This window comes from Triticum dicoccoides, chromosome 4A, assembly GCF_002162155.2.
Source record: "Triticum dicoccoides isolate Atlit2015 ecotype Zavitan chromosome 4A, WEW_v2.0, whole genome shotgun sequence".
In the NCBI taxonomy this organism is placed as follows: Eukaryota; Viridiplantae; Streptophyta; class Magnoliopsida; order Poales; family Poaceae; genus Triticum; species Triticum dicoccoides.
In genome coordinates, this window is record NC_041386.1 from 5,482,402 (window position 1) to 5,492,338 (window position 9,937).

The following is a 9,937-nucleotide window of genomic DNA, read 5'->3' on the forward strand; positions in this document are numbered from 1 at the left end:
TTCTTTTTTTGCGAAAAACAACTGATTAGTTGGTGCTATCTTAAGAGTGCCACGTAGGATAAATGATGAGGTGGAGAAGATAGAACTCATAAGAGAAGGCTTGTCTTCTCTTATTTAAAATAAGACAAGAGATAATCTCTTAGCACAATATGTCTCACCATATTTTTAGGAATTGCTAATTATTGAAGATAAGGCTAAGAGATGACCCATTGTAAACATTTTTCTTTGTCATCTCTAAATTACATGCAAAACTTAAGATAAGACTACCTTATCAACCATTGTACATGCCCTTAGACCTTTTAGGGGGTGTTTGTTTCTTAGAGACTTTTTTACCAAGCGGGAGGGACATTTTAGGGACTAAACTAGACATTTGGGACTAAATGAAGAAGACTCTCAAGGAGAGTCTTTTTGGGACTTTTTGAGACTTTTTCAACAATGCCCCTCCATGCACCCATTGGCCCGCAACCCCATGGTGTTGTTTGATTGTTATTTTTCTATATACTAGGGGCAACATGGTCATTTAATAACCTCTAGGAAGGGACTAATGACTTTTTAGTCTCTGGAAACAAACAGGGAGAGATTTTTTAGAGACTATAGACTTTTTAGTTGGGACTAGAAAAAATCCTAGAACTAGAGAATCAAACACCACCTTCGATCACTAAAGTCTTATGTTCCTTTATTACAAAGGAAAGTACCTCTGATGCCCCCTTTTTTTTGCGGGTTATAGTTTCTTCTTCCTACCAAAGTTGAACTTTTTAAAATTTTGACCAAATCTACAGAAAGAGTACATCAACATCTACAACACCAAATTAGTTTCATTTTTATTTGTCATAGATTTATTTTCCAAAAAGAATCCAAAGATGTTAGCACGTTTTTATATGATTCTGATCAAATATGGGGAAGTTTGACTTGGAACAAAGCTAGAACTTCGACTAGTTTGGAATGGAGAAACACCATGGATTTAAACCTGAAGAAATATCACAGACCCACACACAAAAAAAAATATCATCATATAGCTGCAGCGTGGTGTTAATGGAGATTGATCTTTCGGATGCCAATGACACGATAAGTTGGAAGTTAACGGGGTCAGGTGTTTTCACGGTTAAATAAATGTATACGGATTTAATCAATACTGGAGACATCCCGAGGTCGGGCCATATCTGAAAAATTAAGGTGCCATTGAAAATAAAAGTGTTTATGTGGTTTGTTCACAAAGGTGTAATCTTAACCAAAGATAATCTAGACAAACACAATTGGGAAGGGAGTCAACGATGTTACTTTTGTGACCAGAATGAAACAATTGAACATCTACTTATTAAATGTCCGATTGTTAGATTACTTTGGAGAACTATTCATGTTGCTTTTAACATCACTCCGCCAACTTCAATATCACAGTTTTTTCATAACTGGCTGAATGGGGTGGCACCTCAGACAGCTGCACAAATCAGAGTCGGAGCATGTGCGTTGCTTTGGGCGTTATGGAATTGTCGGAATGATGTTGCCTTTAACAGACAAAACATTACTAATTTTTTGCAGGTCATCTTCAGAGCGTCTACATGTATCCGTGCGTGGTCCATGCTAAGCCATACGGACCATAGGGAGCACATGGCTATTGGGTGCAACCGATGAGAAATGGTTGCACGAGATACATACAACCGATATGGATGGCGGTTTAGTAATAGGCTAGGTGTGTAGACATCTTGATCTATTATAGCCGGTTGTGGCTTTTTTTACTTTTGGCCGCGTGTGGCATTTGTTTCTTTATGATCTTTAGAGACCACTTGAGGAGACTTTTGGACTATTTTCTAAATAAAATCGCTGTGTGCATCGAATGATGCAGATGAGACCGGGGGTTAACCTTCTTTTTTTTAAAAAAAAAGCTGCAGCGTGCGTGCGGGAGCTGAATCCTGAGCTTCCAGGCAGTAACAGTATTGTTCAGCGTGTCACAGAAAATACCTTGCAAGCAGAAACAGATGTGTTCAGTGTGTTATCGTAGAGAGACTTTGTAATCTCACTCCCTTTTTCTTCGTCCTTTCTTCATCACAGCAATCACTGTGCGTTCTGCACTCGAACAAACAGAATGAGCAGATTAAACATACCTCTCATCCCGTACCGCGTAATCATGGAGGAGGACGTACACGCCCATTACCCCGCAGCACACAAGAAAAGCACCCAAAACACATGTCCACGCTTTAAGATGACACGCAATGAAGCAAAAATTACAACGAAAGCAACCTCTCTATATATTTAAAAAACGCAGCGGTGCTCTCTTCGTGACACACGACCAATCCCCATCGATGGAGCATTATCGCGCAGCGTGGAACACGCTCAAATTCATTGCAATTTAGAATCGCCACAAGTATTGCTTGTCTCAGTCACAGGAACATAAGATGCAACGTCGTTGTGTATAGTAAATCAAATTAATTATCCATAACCAGCAGTCAGGGTCGCGCCTTCGCTGTCTAACTAATTAGTGTACGCAGCAACGGAATGTCACTACCGTCAGTCTCATCCGCATGGATCATGTTTGCATTGGTTACCTGAAGTCCAATACCAAGTACAGATGGCATCACTAAAGAAAACCAGTCCTACACGCTGTAGGAAACAGGAAGCATTGTCCATCAGATAGAGACCGATGCATGCAAGGTGCAGTGTACCCTCCTCCATCCGATAATGTAGAAGAACAGCTGATAGAATATATAGTAGAAGAAGAACTGATAGATAACGTACTTGAAGCTTAGCAACATCGAGATCAACTAGATGAAATGGCACATATTAAGTGTTCGAGGGGAAAAAGAAATGGCACAACTTGTTTGGAAGAGAGATCCATAAATGAAAGGGAGTTTCTTTTAATCTCCTTATAAAAAGAAGAAGAGAAGTTTACAGTTTAATGAGTGTTTTTCTAGTGTCGGTAAATGTAGCCGACGTAGCTCGTATGTTCTAAATGAGGTGCGCTAAGCGCAAATGCTTTGCAGATATAAGCGGGTTTAGTTTTGCAGATAAACGAGGTGAATTGGCGGCGCAACATGAACGAGGTTTTGTTTTTCTGATTGATCTGGGGAGACGATGGAAACCGAGAGAGCGAGCCTGAGTCGTGCATCATGGCGATGGAGAGCAGCGAACGGGCGAGATGGGGTTTTTTTTTGAGACAACGTCGCGAAGCTTTATTAATTCGTCACAATGTTTACAGGGACGGATGGTAAATTCCCGGGATGCCCTAACCAAACATGGCGGCCATCACTGAGAGAGAGAGAGAGCATGTTTTGCTAGGTTGTGAGCTTCATAATTAGAGCTCCTAGATTCATGACTAAAATTGCAAAAATCAAAAACCGCAGAGTGTTCTGTTATTTCATGTGTAATAGCACCGTAATTAGCCAGGTTCTTCTTGTGTATCTCCTCCACCAGGGCCTCGCAGTCCGACGCAACCTGGATACGTCTCAGATATAGATCCTCTACCAACGCAAGAGCTTCTCTGATGGCAAGAGACTCGAGGGTCGGAGGGTCCGTGATGTTCTTGAAATGAAATGCCGAGGCCCCCAAGAAAGATCCATCTTGATCCTTGCAAATCACCCCCACTGAACCGTACCCTCACCTTGACACAGCAGCATCGACGTTCATCTTGGCGTTGCCTGACAAAGGGGGTATCCAGCGTTGTGTTGTCTGCACTACTGGCGGCGCTTGCATTGAAACTTTGGTATTCATCACCTCAAGTTCTCGCAAGTAACTGGATATGAACGTGTTTAGAGAGTGCGGAGATTGGAATATATTCTCATGTATTGCTTTTCGCCTAACGCCCCAAAGCGCTCAGAGGGTAACGACCATAAGATCAAAAAGATCCTTCTTCAGAGTTGCATGCAAAGCAAACAGCCACTCTTTTGGGCTGTCTTCTTCCCGAGCTAGCATATGTTCAAGCAACTCGTCAGGAGCCAAAGCCCACACACTCGCGGCCATCGGGCACTTCAGTAACGCATGCTTCCATGTATCGACAGCTCCGCATAACAGGCAGGTGTTCTCTGTAGCCATGTGGCGATGCTCCAGAACTATTCCCGTCGGTATCGAATGTCGAGCTGAACGCCACACAAACATCTTGAGCTTTGAGGGGACTTGCAGGTGCCAGATCATTGTCCATTTGTTGGTTTCGTTGTGATCATATGACGTCCCTCCCTCCTCGTTCAGCCATGCCTCGCGGCTATGTTTTGTTTTCATTATCATACGGTATGCCGACCTCACACTGAAACTTCCTCGGGTCTCCTCATGCCATGCCCAAAAGTCCGCCACTCTCCGTGTACATAACGGAATTTGAAGAATAGCTTCTGTATCAAAATGCGTAAAAACTGTTCGGACTAGACCTTCGTTCCAGCTTGCTGAAGTAGCATCAATTAATTCTGCCACTCTTCCCGGAGGATTCGGTATTAGTGAAGTGATTGGCCTCTTAAAACTATCCCTTGGAAATCAGTTGTGGTGCCATATATCTGTAGTTTCTCCATCGCCTACTCTGCGGATAATCCCTTGAGCCAGTATGTCACGCCCATCCAATATGGCCCGCCATATTTGTGAAGGATGCGCTCCCAATTCGGCCTGTAGCAATGAGCAATCCGGAAAATAAACTGCCTTCAAAATCCTCGCGAGAGACGCATTATCTGTTAAAATCCTCCATGCCTGACTTGCTAGGAGAGCAAGATTAAATATCTTCAAGTCTCTAAATCCTAATCCTCCCAAATGCTTTGGCATGGTTAAGATGTCCCAAGCCACCCAGCTAGGTTTCCTCCTTCCGTGCTTAGATCCCCAGAAAAACTGTCGTATGATAGAAGTGAAACACTCACATAGTCCTCGTGGCAATCTAAAACAAGACATTGAATAAACTGGAATTGCTTGTGCTACTGATTTGATTAGTACTTCCTTACCCGCCGAAGAGAGTAGCTTCTCCATCCATCCTTTAATCTTTTCCCAAACTCGGTCTCGAAGATATTTAAAGGTATCGTTCTTCGAGTGACCAACATCCGTCGGCATACCCAAGTAGCGTTCACTCAACGATTCATTGTGAACATGCAGATTGTTTTTGACAGTCTCTCTCACTGCCGCAGGGCAACCCTTACTGAAAAAGATGGATGATTTCTCATTGTTAATTCTCTGTCTAGAGGCATTGCAATATGTTTTAAGCAGGTTTGACACAGCGACTGATCCTTCTCCACTGGCCTTGAAAAGTAGCAGGCTATCATCTGCAAACAGGAGGTAGTTAACGGTTGGAGCCGTAGGTGCCACCTGAAGACCCGTCAAAGACGACTGAGAACTCGATTTAAGGAGGCACGAAAGGCCCTCTGCTGCAATCAAGAATAAGTAAGGGGAGATCGGGTCTCCCTGCCGAATACCCCGTGTAGGATTAAAAGAGTCAAGTCTTTCACCATTAAAGCAAACAGAAAAAGAAATTGAGGTTACCATGCCCATGACAACATCTATCCAGTGATGATCGAACCCCAATTTTGTAATTATGCCCCTGAGGTAACTCCACTCCAGTCTGTCGTACGCCTTCATCATGTCCAGCTTTAGGGCACATAAACTGTTGGATTTTTCTCTCGACCTCTTCATGAAATGCAAACATTCATACGCACATATGATATTGTCTGTGATCAATCTCCCAGGGACGAAGGCAGATTGTTCTTCAGAAATTATATCAGGTAAAATAATTTTTAATCTGTTCGAAATCACCTTAGAGGCTATCTTATACAGGACGTTGCATAGACTTATGGGCCAAAACTGAGCAAGTACCGTTGGATTATTTACCTTGGGAATCAATACCAGCACAGTGTCATTTATGGATGTCGGGCTCTCTTCGCCTCTTACAATTCTGAGTACAATATTGGCAACTTCATCACCACACACATCCCAGTGACGTTGATAAAAGTGGGCCGGAAAACCATCAAGTCCCGGTGCTTTGGTAGGGAACATCTGAAATAGAGCAACTTTTACCTCCTCCTTAGTGTATGGCGTGCACAAACTCGCGTTCATTGCTTCTGTAACTTTCCGCGGCACATGAGCTAAAACCGCCTCCATATTCTGCACTCCCTCGGATGTATATAAAGACTGGTAAAAAGCATTAGTTAACGCTTTTAGCTCATCAGGATCAGAAATCTCCACTCCTAGAGAATTCTGCAGCGCCTTAATCATGTTCTTCTTCCGTCGAAGGCTGGCTTGGAGGTGGAAATTTTTTGTGTTTTTGTCTCCAGCGAACAACCACTCGACTCTAGCTCTTTGGCGCCACATGATCTCCTCCCTGTGGTACATCTCAATCAGCCGCTCATTCACTTTTAGCTCAACATGGGAAGGACCCAACCTCAATGGATCATTCTTAAGTTCTTCCAGCATTCGTTTTAATTTTTTTATCTCTTTCCTCACACTTCCGAAAGTGTCACAACTCCACCTCCCCAGATCCTTGGCTAAATTTGTTAGCTTGTTCCTCAATTCAACCACCGTTGTACAGGGTGGACTCCCGTCCCATCCTTCCTGTATCATGTCATGGAAGCTTTCATGTGTTTCCCACATTGTCTCATATCTGAACAAATTCTGAAAACTAGCTGTGTTCCCTGCATCTCGCTCTATCAAAAGCGAAGAATGATCGGAGGTAACGCCCACCAAGTGAGATACCGAGGCCAAAGGAAACCTAGCTAACCATGAAGCACTCACTAGAGCTCTTTCAAGTATGCATCTAGTGTAGGTTCCTCCCGTCACCTTCTTTTCAAAAGTCCAAAAATTGCCTTTGTAACCCAAATCAATCAACATGCATACGTCTAGAGTCTCCCGGAAAGCCTGAATATGTGCATTGCTGCGCTGTCCAACACCCTGGTGTTCATCTGGCCGCAACACTTCATTAAAATCACCGACGCAGAGCCATGGAAGCGCAGTCAAAGTACTAATGTTTTTCAGTGTTGTCCAGGTTTGGTGCCTCAAATTGGTCTGCGCCTCTCCATATACGCAAGTCAGCCTCCATTTCTCTGTATTTTGTTCCTCAACAGAAACATCAAGATGGTAAACAAAATAACCAAGAATTTCCACTTTTATTGAATTGTTACAAAACAAGCCTATTCCTCCACTTCTACCTTGACTACTAACCGCATAGGAGTTATCATAACCAAAAGTATTCGCTAATGCTTCTACCCTTGCACTATCCATTTGTGTTTCCAGAATATAGGGGCAAATTGCCTCGCGAAGTCACGAAGCTCACGAACTATCGCCGCTTTGCCCACGCCACGACAGTTCCAAACGAAGGTATTCATTGGGCCCGGCGGCGCCCCTCGAAGGAGCCCGCCAAAGATGAGACGACCGTGCCAGAGCCGTTCCTTTTCTCCGCATCTTCACCTCCTGTTTCTGCATTGATCTTGGCCCTCTTTTGGTCTTGACTGCTGCTTGGGCTCAGTGGGTCAATCTGGGTTGAGGGTAGCGACAGCATAGCCCCTTGAGAAGTGTCGTTTACATTGCTGGGCTGTTGCTTTGCCTGCGCCCTCTTCCTATTATATTCTGCCTCAGCCATCACCTCGTCATCTCCATGGCCAGCCTCATCCTTCCAAGCACCACTCCCATCGGGATCCGAACGAGAGCTTGTTCCTCGCCCAGCGCGTCCACCTCGTCGTCCTCCTCTGCGTCCCCGGCCTCCTCCCGGGCCCTGTCCAGACCTCATCACCCACCTTGCCCTCAGATCCTTGAAAACCAGAGCTGAAGGAGGGTGTAAACCACTTCCATGTTCTTTGAACAGATGTCCCAACATACCACATACCGCACATCAGTCGGGCAGTTTCTCATATTTTAACCTGTAAATCTGGCGCTTCCCTTCCCTTATCATCGATACTGCGTTCTTCAGCGGCTTATTTACATTGATCCGGACCCAGACGCGGTGAAAATTTCCCGCGAAGTCATGCGATTGTGGTTCAGCAAAAAGAACTTCTCCCACCTTTGAAGCTAGGGAGGGCACTAGATGAGCATACAGGGGAGGTACATCATGGATCTGCACCCATATCTCGATGGTGTCAAGCTGTACTGTAAACGGCTTCACCAAGCCATCATACGGTTTAATGATCACCGCATCACCATGGAAGTGCCATGGGCCGTCTTGTGTTATTCTTTCCCAATCGCCTAGGCATGAAAACTGCGCCATATACAAGTTATCTTCCAGAGGTTTGAACTGAACTTCTTAGGCGAGATCCCATGCTGCTCGCATGTTCCTGAAGAACCAAAACTGGCTGTAGGTTTTAGCGGTATGAACCCTAACAAGCGCTATCCAAAGCGCCGCCTCATCTGGTGCATCCTTCTCATCGAAAACCACGTCATCGAGGTCCTCCTCCCGGAGCCCCAACTCTGCCATGAGCGCTGCCACATCATCTGGCTCCGTAGCCCCCTTAGCGGCTGGCCCCGAAGATCCGTCAGATGCCATGAAGACTCGAAAACCTAGCCCGATCGGAAAGAGAGACGCGGGCTTTGAGAGAAAACCCTAGACCCCCCCCCCTTCCCCCGTCCTTCCCTTGACCAGCGAGCACACACTGCGCCCCCGATCCAAGGGAGAAGTCCGGGGAACTTGACGGAGGCAGGGAAGTGCAGTTTCTCAACGGCGGCGACTACAATCGCCCCAAGAGGAGAAAGAACCCTAACGCGAGGGAAAAAAACTCCGCAGACATAATCACTGAGAGCTACGGGCGAGATGGGTGATTCCTTTTGGAGCGGTCGTGCGTTGTGGGCTGATGGCGATGGAGAGCTCTGTGGGTTGTATATGGGCTTAGGCATGGAAATGCATGTGCACGTCTAGGGCTGGACATGTAGTTGCAAGTTGGGCCACGCCTGGGGCTATAGCCCTAGTTGCCCCAGGTCCAATTCCGCCCCTGAGACGGAGGGAGTAGTTCTCTTCGAGGATATGCAGCAAGCGGCAAACTTGCTGTCATTCTCTGGAGTCCCGGCCGGCCGGACGTACGGTGCGGTGCCCCGTGATGACAGGAACATGAAACCAACAAACGCGGACGCATGCGCATGCACGCACGCCCATCTCATGCACGCTCCATCGTGCTTTCACGCACAGTATATGTTACATTACACACGGTGCCGATAATGCACGCGTACTGCTCCTCTATAGCTCATAGCAAAAGGAAGAAGTCCCAGTCGATGGCTCTTTCCCGGAAGGCAGACACACACACACACACACATTCGTGAGTCTACAGTCGACCGCGAGGGCGGGATGGAGGAATTATAGAGGAGATCGACGTGGACGTCCGTGCTCCCACTTTCAGGGCAGCTACGCCGCTGTCCGTTGCTGCCTAAACCCTAAACCCTACTCGATCTCCTCCGCCGGAGTTGTTGCACATGTGAACTCGTGACCCGCCCGCGTCGATCGAGTGCGTGGTGGCGGTGGTAGCACGGGACCCCCACCATGGTACTGGCACGTACGCACACACGCGTTGCGGCCACCGAGTCACGAGGAAACACGATTCGGTATGGTGGCGCCGTGCATGACAGTGACGTTCTCTCGGTGCTTGGCACCTGTTTTATCTTTGCGAATCTCCCGGCATTTGGCACTTTTTGCAACTGAAAAAGAGCATTTGACATTTGCACGTTTCGTTACGCCCCGTTGCCGGTTTTCTTTTCTTTACGCCATCTTCAAGTGCGAACAGTAATTTTTCTCCCGCATCCGTTCACAGATAGGTGAATCAGTCCACGGACACGGGTGTGAAAGACCGTCATCGTCCATCGCTACCCATATATATTTTGCCCCGCATTTAAACTAACCGAACGAAGCTTATGCAAAACGGTCGATATTCATCAAAGTTCGGATAGAGGATAGCACACATCATCAATACATAGCATGCAAATTAAATCTAGTACAATAATGTCTTAAATTCGTCCGGATGTCCAACAAGGTTTTCATCAACGGATCATGCCCTCCAATACCCCCCCCCCCCCA